Here is an 18,061-nt window from a genome sequence, read left to right as displayed (position 1 = left end):
GGCCAATAAGGCAACTGTGTGGAGAGAGACAGTTGGATAAGAACTGCTGGATTCGGTGTCCATACCATGTGCCTGGTCTATTGAGGGGCAGATGACTCCCAACTAGCTGAATTTCCTGGCCCCTCTTGGAAAGAATCCATCTAGAAGAGAAGATGGCCCTGAACTGGGAATGTTAAATTGTAAAAATGGTCTGAAGATATCCTAATTGGGATATTAGGTATATACAGGGCTCTTCCTTAGATCATTCCAAATCCAACGGAACGAAACACATGCAACTTTTTGCCAGTGTCAAGGGGCTAAATTCATTCCTAAGTGCACAGTGGTTCAGCCCCTGACCCTGCGCCCCGGAGCAGGGCCATGCCACGGCTGGAGTGCCGGAGCAGGGCTGAGCCACATGGTGCGGCCCCCGACCTGGTGCCCCGGCTGGAGTGCCGGAGCGGCCCCCGACCAGGCGCCCTGGTTGGAGCGCCGGAGCGGGTCAAGCCCCAGACCCCGCTCCCCAGTGGGAGCTCGTGAGCCGGCTTAAAACAGCTCCTGGGCCGGATCCAGTCCACGGGCCGTAGTTTGCCCACCCCTGTTCTATACCCTCAATAAGTTGCAGCCCTGACTCCTAAGTTTTCCAGCGCAAAACAATGGCAGAGATTAAATCCTCTGGTACATTTGTACATTTTCTAAAACTCTACATGGTGAAACTCTTTTGGGAAGAACAATTTGCCGTTTTTGGTCAGGAGCTGCGTCAATGAATCCATAAAAATGTACCATTTTCATAATAGTTGTCCTTGTAAAATTCTCTGTTCTTGTAATACATCTCTTTCCTGCATTCTTAGGCTACTGTATCCCAGAGGTATAAACGTGTCGATTTACTGAAGATTCCTTATCTTCATAAGGATTTCTATGCTTTTCTTGGCTGCAAAGGATGAAATCAAGTGTCTAGAGCAATCCAGAATCTTATTTTTAGACCTATTTGAAATTAATTGGAAGCAATACATTACAAATAGCGGCCATTCCCCATAACTAGATGGGTGCTGCTAACTTATTCAGCAGACATAAGGAAAGGGTGTAGGCAAGACATTTGCCACATTTCCTTCACTGTTGCAAAATTCTCAAACAGTATTTTATTTTTATGATAATTGGAGAAGGGAAATGCCAGTGTTTGCCCCCAATTCTCCAGCCATTTGGCGCTTTTAAAATGTACATTAAGATTGCTGCTCATCTAATTTAACTATATGAACTCCTTCTGTTTGTTTCATTAAAGAGATGAAAAATTAGTTTGTTTTGCACTTTGCCATGCAGGCCTCCTGCAAGGACATCCCTGAGGCAGGAATACTGAGCTTGGACTAACAGGACATAAGATTGCACCTCCTGCTTTCCACCACTTGTAACAACTAGAAAAACAAAAAGGGGTTGTTTGTTCGACAAAAATAAATGAGAACTGAACAGATAACTACCCCTTACCCCTGAAGAAGGACTATATGGGCCAAATTTTAGACCCTACTCTTTCAATCTTATTAAGAGGCTTTGAAACATCAAATTTCCTATCCACTTCATGGTATCTCACTTGGAACCCTGAACTTCTGAATGCTGAGAATTAAACTTTTGCAGCAGACAGTCAACTACATTGTTGAAACGTGTCCAGCAAGTAAATCTATTATGATTACAGCAGGTTCAAGAGAGTATACAGATTTTCAAGGACTTGTATATTGGAGTAAAATTAAAGCATGGAAAATATTAGCTTAAGCAGTAACCGGCTTTGTAATGTGAATATTGAGGAAATGCTGGAAAACAAATAAAACTACTATGTCCTTGTTTGTATTTATGGAGGGCAATTGATTTTTTTAATTGACTTTTGCACTGTGAATCTTTTACTAGCAAATTGTTTCAGAGAGTTTGGGCCTAATGTGAAGCACATCAGTTCTGTAGATGAGAGAGTTACAATGGGATGTGTCATTTTCACGTTCTAACATTTTGGATGGCATTTTCAAAAGCACTCTGCCTTGGTCTGACTCTGCTCCCATTTAGTCAGTAGTGAAACATCAGTGGATCATGCCAGTGCAGAATGCTTTTTGAAAATTCCACCCTTTGTCTGAAAACACACATTCCTTAACCTCCACCAGCATGTTGGAAATAAAAGTGAAATCCTTTCCTGTACTTTTATAGGCATTTAATTGCTACAGTAAATGCTTTATGAAAACCACCAACAGGGTGTTACCAGCTTACAGTCCTGCCAAGTCAGAAAGGTGGAGTTGCATGTGGGAATGAAGCCTTGTTTAATCAGGTTTTATAATTGCTTTGATACAATTTTAGCTGAGGCATGTTGGGTCAAGCAGTCCCTAGTTTCATATTCCTCAGAGTTAAGTCTCACCAGAAAGCATTTATTGCAGCACTGTTCTTCAACATTATTCAGTGATTCACTTACAAATACGAAAAGTAACTCTATGTTATGTTTTTGTTCATTTAGAATTTACTGATTATCTTTAGGTCTAATTCTCCTCCCAATGGAGCCAGGGAGAATTTTGCCACTGGCTTCAATGACTGCAAGAACTGACTCTTAGTTTGCACACACAATACAGAGAAGCAGTGTAGCACAAAAGTGGCTGAGACTCTATTCTACCTCCTTTACTATGGGTATGTAGTTTCAGGCTTTGGGCTTTTAAAAATATTGTTCTCCTAAATATCTGTCCAACTTTCTTAATGACATTCAATTGAATAAGAAAGGATACCATTCACTGTACGGTGTTGAGAGGTGATGTGGAAGAGAAACTAATAATTGTTAATTTAATTATTGCCAAATTTTGCATAACTGGTAGGGATCACTGTGACTTAGGAACTCAGCTCATATTTGGTAGAAGTTAAACTAAGCCAGTGGGATAGAATTCTCCTGGGAAGAAACATTTTCAAATCTGAAATTGAAGGATTGTATCTTGGGCCCTATCTGCACGTTTCCATGGCTTGCATGTTACAAATCATAGCAACTTACAAAAAAAAAAAAAAAAAAAAAACTGACTCAGAACACCTAGAATAAGCCCAAGTTGTTTGCTGGTAAGGAGACATATAGCTTAGAACACAAAAATACCCCCAGGCAAAGGAGCTTCTTAAGGCACCTATGGGGTGTGTCCTGTGGAATGTGGGAGGAGTCCGGCATAGTCAAATTACTATATATAGTATCCTGGAAACCTCACTACAGTGATAAGCTATTATCAGCAGGCACCACCCCTGGGGGTGGGTTGATATACAAGTTTCATAGGATTCCTAAGAAAAGAGGTTTGCCTTCCACAAACAGTGGAAAGGCAGAGGCTTCCTTTTTTCTTCAAATAAACTTGCTGCCTAGTTGTGAATGCTTTAGCCCCTTTGTACAGCTGTTGCCAAACATCTCAGAAGGCAATATTTTTCTCAACAAGGTATCTGTTTCTCTTGAGGGTTGGTCTACATGAGGATGCTGAGGAAAGTTAAGATGAATTAACTAAAGCTGTGAAGTTAATGAATAATTAAAGTACATGCAGAAGTAAAGTAACTTGAGTTCAGGATAGCATATGCTATATATAGTAATTTGGCTATACCAGACTCCTGGTACAGGCCATATGTGCTTATGAGGCTCCGCTGCATAAGCCTATCAGCTGGTTTACATTAGAAAGTTAGATCAGTTTAACTACATAGCTCAGGGCTATGAAAAATTTCACACCCTATGCCATGTAATTAAGTCGACCTAAGCCCCAGCGTAGACAGCTAGGTGGACAGAACGGCCAACTCTCGGAGAACCCCTTCCATCACTGTCGTGTCTACACTAGAGCACGCTACAGTAGCATTCATAGTGTAGACATACCCTATTTTTGTGTGTTAAGCTACAGTGAATTAATACCACTTTACATCTGAATGAAAGTGTCCACACTGATTTAATGCCCTTTAACTAAGGGATTGTCTACATTACTGGCTGGATTGACAGGCAGCGATCGATCCAGCGGGGGTTGATTTATCGTGTCTAGTCTAGACGCAATAAATCGACCGCCAAGCGCTCTCCCATCGACTCCGGTACTCCTCCAGGGCGAGAGGCACAGACAGAGTTGACCGGGGGAGTGTCAGCCATCGACTTACCACAGTGAAGACACCACAGTAAGTAGATCTAAGTACGTCGACTTCAGCTACGTTATTCACATAGCTGAAGTTGCGTAACTTAGACCAATTCTCTCCCCCTCCCCCCAGTGTAGACCAGGCATGAGGTTCATTAACCTCATGCTTTAGTTAATTCATCTTAACTCCCCGTGTAAACAAGCCTTTGGTTCTCTAGGATTGGTGTTCAGAGCCACGCCTTCTGCCAGTTACTACAAAAGGGTGTGTTTCTTTCGGTCAAAACTGGATGGTATTAACTTGTGCAGTGTATTTCTGCTGAGACCCCTTTCCATGGATTTTATTAAAGAAAAACATTATAAAATTAGGTATAATATCAAATTAGGTATAATGTCAAATGCCTGTAGCAAATTAATTGATATCTCCAAAGTGTTCTCTAGCTCAAAAGTCCAACAGAAGTCTAAAGTGGGATTAGTATTTAAAATATTCCTGCACTATCAAGAAATTAAGATAACTGCTGTGGGGTAATCTTTACAGTGTGGGCCATGCCCATTGAAAATGCACGAAGATGGAAATCAGTGCATTCCCCACAAAAAAATCATAATGTTTTCCTTTCAATCTTCAATCCTTTCCTATAATCTTAATTATACAGGAGCCTACGTAAAGGTACCACTGGATTAGAGCCAGTTACAGCTAAAGCAAACAATATGACAACAAAAAGGGCACTTGCGTCATTTGACTTAGTTCTTTTATTACAAACAATAACTGGCAAATAAAAAGCTCCTAGCTTCTTGTGTGCACAATAATGCCAGGCCAACTGCTATGCACATGGATATATTAAAAGAAATTGCAGCATGTAGTACCTCTTGGTTTTAGCTCAATTATACAGTATATTGTGCTGCATTATATTGTGCTGTTTTGGTTTTTATGGGAAGTATATGTAACAGTGTGCATATAAAAGAAGAGCTTAAAATACAGACATGTTTTCAAAATCTCTCTGCTGTTCTGGGGTTGGGTTTTAAGTGATCCGTGTGGCCTAGCGGATAGAGCATTGGACTGGGATGATTCCTGAGTTCTATTTCTGACTTTGCTATTGGCCTGCTGGGTGATCTTGGGCAAGTTACGTCCTTTCCCTGGGCCTCAGTTTCCCCATCTGTAAAATAGTGATGAGACTGACATCCTTTTAAAACACTTTGAGATCTATGGGTAAAAAGTGCTATGTAACAGCTAGGTGGTGGTGTTATTATTTCTATTGATCAATGCTTATGTTTATTATGTATTTCTTATGATTTTGAAACTACATGCACATTGGTTTTAGACAGCAGTTCGTCATCTGCTATTCCTAAAAAGATCATCATGATAGTTTCTTCCTTCATTACTCCCGGTGGGGCCGGGAGTGGGGTAAGAAAAAAAATGGGGGGCCGGCGGCCAAAATTGTTTTTGCTTGGGGCGGCAAAAATCCTAGAGCCGGCCCTGTGTGTACTGCACACTTTTGCCTCTTCAGTTTGCAGGAATGGATCCCGCATGGTTGACCAATATGCTGCTTGCTCTCACTAACACGTCATGAGTGGCAGTGGAGTTATTTCTTAAACTACAAAGGCAAGAAGAGTGTGACATTGATCTTGCCACGCGTACTAGTTATGACACCAGATTGCTTGTGGCATTCACAGAGGTGCTGACCACAGTTTAATGCTGCTTTTGGGCTCAGGAAACAAGCACTGAGTGGTGAGATCACATCATCATGCACATCTGGGATGACGAGCAGTGGCTGCAGAACTTTTGGATGAGGAAAGCCACATTCATGGGACTGTGTGATTTAGCTCACCCCAGCCCTGCGGTGCAAGGACACGAGAATGAGAGCTGCCCTTTCATTGGAGAAGCGCGTGGTGATTGCACGGTGGAAGCTGGCTACTCCAGACTGCTACTGATCGGTCGCTAACCAGTTCGGAGTGGGAAAGTTAATCGTTGGACTCATGTAGACGGAAGTGTGCAGGGCCATTAATTGCATCCTGCTTCAAAATACCATGACTCTGGGCAACATGCGTGACGTTGTGGATGGCTTTGCACAAATGGGCTTCCCTAACTGTGGCGGGGCGATAGATGGCACGCATATTCCAGACCACTTAGCCACTGAGTACAAACACGGAAGGTGTATTTCCCAATGGTTCTCCAGGTGTTTGTGGATCACCATGGGCATTTCAGGGACATTAATGCAAGCTGGTCTGGAAAGATGCATGCTGCATGCATCTTTTGGAACACTGGCCTGTTCAGGAATCTGCTAGCAGGAACTTTCTTCCCAGACCAGAAGATCACTGTAGGGAAAGTCAAAATGCCCACTGTGATGCGGGGAGACCCTGCCTACCCCTACATGGGGCACCTTGACAGCAGCAAGGAGCAGTTGAACAACAGGCTGAGCAAGTGCAGAATGGCTGCTAAGTGTGCTTTTGGCCACTTAAAGGCCCGCTGGTGCTGCCTATATGGGAATTTGGACCTGGCTGATGACAATATTCCTATGCTTATAGCCATGTGCTGTACGCTACACAATATTTGTGAAGGGAAGGGTGAAAGCTTCACTCAGGGCTGGACCACTGAGGCTCAGTGCCTGGAGGCTGAATTTGAACAGTCAGAGTTCAGGCCTATTAGAGGGGCACAGCACGGGGCCATAAGGATCAGGGATACCTTGAGGCAGCAATTTGAAGCTGAAAGCCACTAATATTTGTTGCTATGCTCAGGAGTGCAGTGCTTGTAATGCTTGGAGGTGATTGTGACTGGTGCAGATGATGCACTATGAAGGTGTAAGAAAATTGCCTGTTGCTTTGCAGAGCTCTGATTGCCTTCAATAATGGAATGAAGATTGCTTTCAAACCAAAACAATTCTTTTATTAAAAAACAATTGTAGGAGAGAGACAAACAAAAAAAACCACATCAGCACTGAAGGGGACGGGGGAAGGGAGGGTGCCAGGAAGAGGTGGGGTTTGAGGTCGGTTAAAGATTTGTGTATGTATAGGTATCGTCTGCAACCTTGTCTTTTGGAGTACAGTGCAGCAGGTACTGTATTTCAGCAGAGCTAAACTGCAGAGGGACGGGTGTTGAGTGCAGTGGGTACTAGACTGTGATGAGGCATGAGTGGAATCCAGTGTGTACCGACTGGAGCCAGGAGGTTGATAAGAGTGTGTTGGCAGTGTCTGGGGGTAGCATGGGAAAGAGTTTTGTGACAGCGGCTGCTGGGGAGGGCAGGCACGGAGCTGCTCAGTTTGCAGTGCTAGTATCGCCTGGAGTATGTCCGCTTGGCGCTCCATAACGTTTAAAAGCCGCTCCATGGTTTCATTCTGGTGTGCAGCGTTCTCCTTTTGGTCCCTCTTCTCACTGTCCCGCCACTCCTTCAATTCTTGTTTTTCAGCCGCGGAGTGCATCATGACCTCAGGCAGAAAGTCCTCTTTAGTTCTTCATGGCCGCTTTCTAATTCTGCAGAGCCGTTCAGCCGGCGATAACAAAGAATGAGTCTGGGTTCCCAAGGTCATAGCTGTGACGCCAAAATGCAACATTTTACAGAAGCAGTATTGTTTGCAACACACATATCACCGATTTAAAACACAGCCACTAGTCACATACCTGTCACTAACTGGCTGACCCCAGGCAAGCACACATGAGCCACAAGACCCCCAAAATGGTGAGTAACCACAGGGGCAGGGGAAATCAGTGTTCCAGAACCGTATTGTACACTGGGCACCTGGCTCTTGGGGAGAGCCAGTACTGTAGCGGGGGCCTTATAATCATTCCTGTCCTCACATTTTCCACAGGCTGTGTTTATTATGGAAGATATCTCGCTGCTGAGGGTGAGCAGGGAATCAAGGGAGGGACTTTTCCAGGATAAGTGCCCTGGCCCTTATGCTGCTCGCCTGTGTGCAGCAATGGTGTCGTCGTCTGCAGTGATGGTACAGATGCGTGAGAAAGTTATGCTCAATGGGTCAAGAAATAAAACATCTCTGCCGAAGAACCAGCGGCTGGATTGCCCAGTATCTCCAAGAGAGTTTCCTGGAGATCTCTGAGGCAGATTCCCGTAAAATGAGGGAGTCAATCAACACCCTGTTCCGCCGCTCAGACTAGGCATGTGGTGGTACACGCATCATACAGACACAAGCCTGCTTTCTGCAACCCTCCTGCCCACAACAACTCGCTTCAGTGGTTCCCAAAATTAAAGCCACTTAGCAGGGGCCTCCTCTCCTGTTTGCACTTTGTCAAGATCTGACAGCTGTAACTGGCTAGCCTTCTCCGGGGTAGAGAAGAACTCCTGGCTGCATGCATCTCTGACCTCCGAGTCATCCTCTGCCTCTGGGTCCCCCTCTTCCTCCACATCCTGGTCCAAGATTTCCTCTTCCTGTCTCGGTCGCTCTCGACTGGCATGTGAGCCACCGAAGTATCCACAGTGGCCTTTACAGTAGAAGTGGGGTTGCCACCGAATATCGCGTCCAGCTCTTTGTAGAACCGGCAGCTCCCGCGCCTTGTGGTAGGCATTCCGCAGCTCCTTCACTTTGACCCTGCACTGCAGTGTGTCCCAGTCATGGCCCCTTTCTGTCATGCATCATGAAATCTGTCCATAGGTATCATAATTCCTATGGCTGGAGTGCGGCTGGGACTGGACAGTGTCCTCCCCCAAATGCTGATGAGGTCCAGCAGCTTGGCATTGCTCCAAGCGGAGGGATCACCTGATGCGTGGAGCAGGCATGGTCACCTGGAAAGATGCGCTGAGACCACTGCCCGCGTCACCTAGCAAACAGGAAGGGGACTTTCAAAATTCCCAAGTTGGGGATGACGGTTGGTCACCTGAGGGCAGGGCAGTAGAGTTCAAACCGATGACCAGAGAGGCGAGAACAGGCATTGTGGGACACCTCCCGGAGGCCAATCACTGTGCTGTAATCGACCAGGGTGTCTACAATGGCACCGCAGTGCTGTACCCCTGGCGCAGAAAGCTGTATGCCTCTTGTCAGGGTGGTATTTTTACAGTGCTGCAACAGCGCAGTTTCTGCGCACTAAGTGGCTTGGTAGTGTGTACACCTGGGGAGTTACAATGCAGAAAGCTGCTTTACTGTGCAGAAACTTGCCAGTGTAGACAAGGCCTAAGTGAAGCATTTTCATGTTGGTGAGTAAGTAGGTACTATGGGTCTTTCGTGCTGCAGGTACTAACCTTTGGGTGATTGGTCTTTTAAAACAGAGCACTTATGATCCTTAAAGATGGTCATTTTCACAACTGTAAGAGCATTAACTCTAGCATTCTAGCCAAATTGAACTTGAGTACTTACAGTCTTTCTTCTTAAGATGACTACTGCAGTTAGTACCTTTCTAGAGAACTAAGTTTAAACACAGGCTGGTTAGAGAAGTACTCTAGCCAGTGAAGAAGCTTGACCTTCTTTAAACACTGTTCTCTACAAAGCCACTGGGGTTTCAAATTTCAGTGTAGATGGGACCTAAATTCTTCTACATCTTAAATGGGATAAGGTATTCTTCACCATTTCTGGTCTTAAATTGTAGTGTGGTATTAAACAGCTGCCATATTCAGTGGCAAAGGAAGTTATCCGTGTGGATACTTTGTCTTGTATATGTTTCTGTTTGTAAAGCACTTTAGGTTCCTTCATTATGAAAGGTACCATATAAATGTCTTGTCTTCAGAAATTAACAGAAAGTCAGTCTTAAGGAAGAAATCTGGTCATGACCACATAGCTGTTAGTGGATGTTTGTCTATTTCACAAAATCACAGACTGCTTGTAATTGTTTGCCAGTCCCTGTTCAGAGCTGGATTTGCAAGAATGCTGCAGATTGGGGTTGAGGCACTTTGCAGTGAAAGTATGAAATGTATCTGATCATCAGAGACTAAAACATAGAGAAACCACCACTTAACATGTGAGGGGGGTGTGGCAGCAGTCTTACATTCACTATGGAACTTACCTGCACAATGACTGCTCTCTCCATGGAGACTGGGAGGGTGGGAAAACAAGCAGGGAAGTGGGGCATGTAGGGTTAACAGCCACCACCAGCTAACATGTTTTTAAACACAGCTGTCTTTGTCTGTAGAATGGGCAAAATCACGTTATAACATTATGTTAATTAACATGGGTTTGTTAACGCATTTCTTAACATGATGATGCATTTTTCCTGTGTTGATAAGGCCTTTCTTGGCCTTGTGCAGAAGATATAAAATTCACCTGATGTGCAAAGCTGTGAGTATAATCTTTAGTCAGTGCTGTTAGCTGCTTCTTGTTTCCATGAACACAAAGGGTAACTATACATAGGGAACAGAGGACAGAATAAAAAGTTTGTGGTGAGCATGAGAAAATGTGAATTTCCTGCTTTATATGTATTCCATATGGAAACTATGCATCAGCTGGGAAATATCCAGATTTGGTGACTATAGATGTTCTACCACAAAAGGCAGATTTTTCCAGGGCTTCCTCACATGGAAACCCTTCTAATAAACCCTACTGGATGGATTAGTTTGATCTCTCTCAATTGCACATCTCTTATACAGCATGAAACTTGAACTTTCATCCAGCTTAACATTTTGAAACTACAGTTTTGTGGGGAGAAACCTTGGAGCTTTTTCTTTACTCTAGATAGCTGCTTTTGAGAGTATGGGAGATGATGAGAAGGGTCAGTCAATGAGCTTGTCATCTTTATGTTTTCATGTGCCATAGCAGGAGAAATACAAGATGATACAAAATACAAAATAGCCTCAGAGAAATATCTCATCTCCCACCTTCATCTTGGAGGTATTCTGCCCTATAGTATCTTTTCTAACCCAAACCTAAATACAGCATGTTTACATGCAAAAATACTATCTTTGTCTCTAATAAATCAGCCTCCTCCTGTCATGTCTATAAGCTATAATTTCTTACTTGTGATATCAGAACCCATTCCTATAGGTACTGATTATGATCTCTGAAAGAAGATACAACCTCTTAGTTTATGCATGCATGAGAAGACTGGCGAGCTAGCTAAAAGGAAGACCTTTCCTATTTGCAGAAAACCAGAACTACATGGATTTGTTAAGAACCACTTAGGGTAGAAGCAGATACTGCCTGTTCTTAGCACATGGAAAATTAGCAACATTTCAGTCCAGGTGAAAGTTTATTTTAAAGAGACATCAGCTATTTTTTAGATATTGTAGTTAGATTTTCTTTTTTGTTTATATATAACATTGGAATTGGAGAAAACATTTCTGTCAGGATTCGAGGTGTTGGAGTCACCTGAACTAGAGGGACTCAGCATTTACCAAAGTCAAAATTAATATAGACCTTGTGAAAGAGGCTGGGATTGATGAAATCTTTTCACTTTTCCAATAGTTAAAAGACAAATTTTGGCCCACCAAAGTGCCTCAACTTCTGTCCGAAGGAATCATTTCTCTGGGCACATCAGGCCATAAAAAAAAAGGGGGGAGGGATAGCTCAGTGGTTTGAGCATTCGCCTGCTAAACCCAGGGTTGTGAGTTCAATCCTTGAGGGGGCCACTAAAGGATCTGGGGCAAAAATCAGTACTTGGTCCTGCTAGTGAAGGCAGGGGGCTGGACTCAATGACCTTTCAAGGTCCCTTCCAGTTCTAGGAGATAGGATATCTTTATGGGGGGAGGGATAGCTCAGTGGTTTGAGCATTGGCCTGCTAAACCCAGGGTTGTGAGTTCAATCCTTGAGGGGGCCACTTGGGGATCTGGGGCAAAATCAGTACTTGGTCCTGCTAGTGAAGGCAGGGGGCTGGACTCGATGACCTTTCAAGGTCCCTTCCAGTTCTAGGAGATGGGATATCTCCATTAATTAATATCTACACTACAGGCTAAATCGGCACTGCTGCGATCCATGCAGCAGTATCGATTTAGTGGGTCTGGTGAAAACACACAAAGTCAATGGCAGAGCACTCTCCTGTTGACTTTTGTACTCCATCTCCCTGAGAAGAGTAAGGTAAGTTGGCGGGAGAGTGTCTCCCGTCGACACAGCACAGTGTAGACACCACTGTGAGTCGACCTAAGCTACATCAACTTCAGCTATGTAACTTACATAACTGAAGTAGCGTAACTTAGGTCGACTTACAGCTTCAGTATAGAGCAGCCCCCAGTCTCCATTCCCATTCAATTTTCTCTGTTGTCAGTACCTAAGAGCCCAATACTGTATTTGTCATGTACTGAACTTTAAAAATACGTTAATGAGATTTCTGTGCACAGAGGTCTTGCCAGATTGGGCCCTGGGACTGCAACAAGATTCCTGTTTAGTACAAAATATGACATTAATTTGTGATTTGGACTGCTGCTCAGTGGGAGCTCATTGTGGTACCTCCCTCAGATTAATTCACATAAGCCACCAAAGATCTATAAGACAACAATGATTCTTGGTTAGTACTGGATCAGACTAGATTGTAACCTCTCCACTAGAGAAATAGACTGTATGCTGAACTATCCAGTCTCCATTTATAAACATTTTAAAACTACGATATGTACCTGTTAGACTGGAATGTCTCTGATGGAGATACACCAGTCTGACCAGTAAGTACCTATTATTAAAAAATACATTTGAAAAGCACAGTGACTCCTAAAGGAGTGCTTACATGGGCTATTGTGTAAATAAATCCTTCTTCAGAGATTATTGATCAGTGCAGAAGAGATCATGATGTCATGAAATAAAAGCTTTTATTTCTTGAAGCAGTTAAAAAAAATTCAGTTATATTAGTATTTACTATGGTTGCACTTGAAAGAAGTTACCATGTATCTAATCGGGTTAAAATTATTTTATTCTCTTTAATTGAGAATGCAACATAAACTGTGATACAATTTTCTTCCATCCCCTGTTTTGCACATTATGCACATTCCATCCTCTTGCTGGCCAGGAATTGGTCAGAAGTGTGTGTGTGTGTGTGTGTGTGTGTGAATTGCACAATATTGTTGCATGCATCTTTTATTTTATTTATATATATATATACTTGCGGAGTTACATTTAATGTGGTGATTCTCCACCCTCCCTGGCTTTTTGTATATGATAATATGATACCTCTGCTGATACCATTAAATCAACTCTATCATCACATCTGGAATTTCCTAAACTTCCCATGAAAGAAAAGTATTAATTTTAATTTTAGAGATGAGTCAGACACAAGATGGAATTGGCATAGAATGGAAAGGTAAATATAGCTGATACCACCTTTTTATAGCTAACATTGAGTATGTGCAGCCAGTAAGGCAGTTTCAGATGATGGCCAAGGGACTGATCTTATAAGCACACCCAACTCCGGTTGACTTCACTTGGGACTGTGAGTAGTCCACAATTCTCAGGAATGTTTTTAAAGTTATGCCTATGTCAGGATATCCAGCCAACAGATTTCTAAAAAAAAAATCTCAGGAAATACAGGGTGATATCCTGGTTAGAACACAGCCCTGGATTTCCTGGTTCTGTTCCTGCCTCAGCCTTTGGGACAATTCACTTAACCACAGTGGAATATATAAAACCAGGCTACAGATATCTACCTCACAGGCATGTTGTTGTAAGGCTTAATTCATTGAAGTCTATCAGTTTTGCCATTAACTTCAAGGGGTTCAGAGGTGGGATTCATCATATTGCTAAAGTGCTCTGAGATCCTCCTATGAAAGGTGCAATAAAAGGGCAATGTATTCTTAGGGCAAATAATTATCTTGATTTCTCTTTATCTTCCACATATAGTTTCAAGTAGGTTCTTTGTTACCCATGTGGAGCAATACCAGAAATTAATAAATCAGAGCAGTAATTATCTTTATATATGAAAGGATGTAGTTAATGCTTAAAACCTACAAATTTTGTAATTAAGCCTACAAAGCAAAGTGCTTTACAATCCTACATATTTATCAGGAAACAATTAAAAACAGTAGGTTTAAAAAAAATGGTTCTTGCAGCACACATACCAAGCAAATGACTTGCCTTTCCTTAATATTTTGTATTCCTTAGTATTCTCCCTCTGTAACATATGGATTATAGAACTCTACAGAATACTGTGCGTGGGTGCATTAACAAGGTATTATACTAGACTGGCAGCCTCATAAGTACAGGTATCCAGATAACCAATTACACTGAGAAAACTTATTGGAGATTGGGAGATGAGACAGAAATAGAACCTCAAATTAAGAGGAAAGACAGCTAAGTGAAAGCAAGAGACATAAAAAATAAGAAAAAGAAAAGACCAAGAAAATAATTTTCAGAAAAGATTGACCGTGTTGAGGAAAGTAAAAAGAATAATTTGGGATCTGACAACGTTGAAATGAACCATATTGGCTTAGTTTCCTTCTGCCTGCAACTTCTTTCTTATACATCTTTCTTGGCAGAGATCATAATGTCCTCAGAAATTACAGCTACCCGCTGACACATCTGCTGACATGAGTGCATTTACATTTAGGGAGATTGAAAGCCTCTTTTACTCTCTCTTTCTTTATGGTATTTGTTTTATTATATTGCTGTGTGCTGGTCTTAGCTTTTTCTATCTGATCTGGTGGTGCAGCTGTAATCCACTTGAATACAGATATCCGGCTCTTCCTTTAGAAACTTCCTTTTCAAACAAGCGATGCTATAGTTCTTGTAAACGCCCTGAAGGAAGTGGGTTTTTTCCTCCTTCCTCCTCCAGCCAGAGGTCCTAGAAATACAAACCATTTTCTTAAAACCAAGAAAAATTTGATTAGAAAATAGCCCTACAAGTTCTACTGTTTTGAATGATAATGCATTGTTTTCTTATCTTATAAAAAAAAGTGCTTGTCATTAATCCACTAAAACAATTTGCTAGAAAAGCCATAGAGACTGTCCCCTAACACTTAAATTTGTTAGAGCGAAACTGGCAGATTATTTTCCATCCACTCTTCTCCATATATTTGAGAGAGAACATCTGTCTTACAATACTGGCAGATCCAGCTCAGGCATTCTTCTCTGCTCTGGTTAGGGGAAGAGGTAGATATACTCCGAATGTGATTATCCTTTTGCTTTCAGCTTTTATTTTAAAAGCGAACTTCAATAGCTAGAAGAAATTAACATATACATTTTTATTATAATATTTTTATAGTGTCTAAAGGTGTAGTAGGTATTTCATATAATGCAAAGAAAGATGCAGTGTCTCAACAATACAATTATCAGATTAGGCTGTTGCTGATTGTGATGATTCAATGAAGGTGGTTTTTAAAAAAATATGTACTCCAAAAAGATAACGATGACAGAGATATAAAATGGTGGGTATTCTCTACTTGCTAATTGTGGACATTCTGAAAGAGGGGAGTTTTCATGAGGGCCTCAAAAGATCAGTGGTGGTCTGGCAGACCAAAGTGAGTGAGGGTTTTCAAAGCACAGGGAGCAGTATGGAGATGCTTGTGGGAGAAAGATGCCAATTTCTCATACATCTTTGACAGAGTGGAGTGGCCAGGGCAATGTGACAAGGGATAAGGCTGAAGAAATTAGGAGGATCCGTTATGTATGAGTGTGAGAATCAGAACAAGATGTCCTAAATTTTGACCTGATAGAGAAGAGGAGAGATTAAAGAAGAGGTGATGTGGTCTGAGTGACAGGTTAGAATGGTATTCTCTCTGTCTCTGAGTTCTGATTACAAAACCAATAAGATATGTGAAAACTTATTTTTGAATTATGTGGCAACTTAATTCATCCCTTGTTTAACTGTGTGAAGCTTGGACTTCAAGGAAATTACCGTTGCTTACACAGGGATGAATTTGACCCTATAATATAACAGAATGCTGTTCGCTGAAAATTGACTGTTAAATTATGATTTGAATACTTAAAACAATTTTGAAAAAAGTATGTCTGATTTTAAAAATCCATATAACTGATAGGGTTTTATTAGTTAAAAAGATGTTCTTTAACTTATAACTGAAAATCACTTGTTTATTTTTTAAATGAAAAATTCTGCTGTTATATCCAAAATATAGATTATTACTTAAAGAAGTAATCAATCAATCAAAAAATTCACCTAGCTATTTGCCTTTGGAAAATATCTACTGCATATAGGACCTGATGCTGCAATCATTAATCAGATGAAGTCAGAGAATGCAAGACTGGGTCCATAAACTGGGTCCATAAGTAGTACTGACTTGCCATAATGATTTTTGACTCCATAAAGCTATTGTATGAGCTACAGTTCAAATGCTCTCTGAGTATTTGTTGACAGAACAGACAAGCCATTATAGATAATCAAGCTAGTAATTTGTCAGTTATGGACTCTCCAAGTATGTATTGACATTATGGACTTGTAAGAATTTTCATGCTGATGATCTGTTACAAACTCGGATGTGTGTGTTACTTCATGGAAGCTATTGTCTTCCCAAAAAAGTGTAACAATTGTGATTTTCCACATTTCCCAGTGATTTTGTAACATCTCATATGATATTGCAATCTCAATGATTCATTTTTGAAACAAAGTGTATCTCCAAAATACACTGAAGTAATGTTATGCTTGTTCCTTATTAACAAAATCAAGGAAAATCAGATTTAAGGCCCTGATCCTTCAAATACTACTGGTGGGTGATTTTACTCAAGTGTCTAGTCTTATGCACAGGTGTGTTTGCAGGATCGGGGCCTTAGCCTGTATCCATCAACTCATCTCCTTGTTCTACTTAAGTCACAGAACAATGCATGATGGCTATATTAGCTGAGCAAAACCGATGACAGAAGCCTATAATGTCGTTGCAGTTATCTGGATTTTGATGATTAAAAGAGAATTTCCAAATGTAGCTTTGGTTGTGTCAGGCTGCTTTTTTATGTCTTTTTATAATAAATAGACCAATCTCAAAACATAAATAGGCTATTGTGATAAAATATTTTTTTTTAAAAAATTAGATTAGATACACCCTCACTTCAATTTTTTTTTTTGTTTTGTTTTTAATCACAGTACATTGAAAAATGAAGGTTTACCCTTCTTCCCCCTCTCCCCAATGGTTTATAGCATAAGGGGAAAATAATCTTAGAAAGACATACATACAGTATCAGATGCAATGGGGACTGAAACTTGTTTTATTCATGGAAAAAAGACACTTTATCTTTAAAAAAAAATAGAAACTTCTAGAAAGGTGAAAATGAGAAATGAGACCATGTTGCTATGATCTCTCAACTACAGCAGGAAATATGTTTGTTTATCATGACCCTGATACTTCCATAGGCAGATTAGTTTTTAAATAAAAGGTCTCTATTCTGTTTGTCTACAAAAACTAAAACCAGGGTTGATGACAGGCCTGCCACACTTGTATTTACAGAGGAGCCTGGACTCAGGAGATCGTTCCTATCAACACTGAGAGGTCTAGCCCCTCTTTCTGAAGGTATCTGTGGGACAGACCTGGTTTTTAAAAAGTTTTTCTGATGATTCTCACCTCTCCTGGCTGCTGCTGCTGCTTTTACAGCCATGCCCTGTTTTAATCAGGGGTGGATTCTTGAGCTTTTCTGAGTAGTTAACCTCCCAATGTTCTGATCTTGCACATTTTGTTAAAATACCAGGGGCAGGAGGTGGGGACTTGGACGTATTTGTGCCAGCCCTAAGCACTCCCCACTATGGAAGGTAATTCCCTAAGCTCTCTAGTGGAACATGGATAATAGGGGCTAGCATATCCAGGGTCTAAAATACGACTCTTTAGAAATCTGGACATTTTAGGCTCTGATTCTGCCATGAGTTCCGTATAGGTGGACCACTATAAAAACCAGTGAGGCTTCACACAGGTGCAACAGTTTACCCACAGGGATCCAATTGCCGGATAATGATATACCAGCGTAGTCCTTAGGAGTTTTACCATTAACTTTAATGGAGCCAGGATTTCACCCCTAAAGCCCTTCACATTCTCTGGTATGTGCAGTGACTTCTTAGGCACTGGTTTGTTCCCGGACATTGAGTCTCCATTCTTCCCAGATTATATTGTTTGTTGGATTTTCAGGAAACACTGGATGCTTTAATCTTCCTAGAAGCAAGTTTAAGGATTATAAAGACTTCAAGTGAATTTAAATAAGATTTTAAAAGGCTT

Source organism: Malaclemys terrapin, chromosome 11 (genome assembly GCF_027887155.1).
Source record: "Malaclemys terrapin pileata isolate rMalTer1 chromosome 11, rMalTer1.hap1, whole genome shotgun sequence".
NCBI lineage: Eukaryota > Metazoa > Chordata > Testudines > Emydidae > Malaclemys > Malaclemys terrapin.
This window is presented reverse-complemented; position numbering follows the sequence as displayed.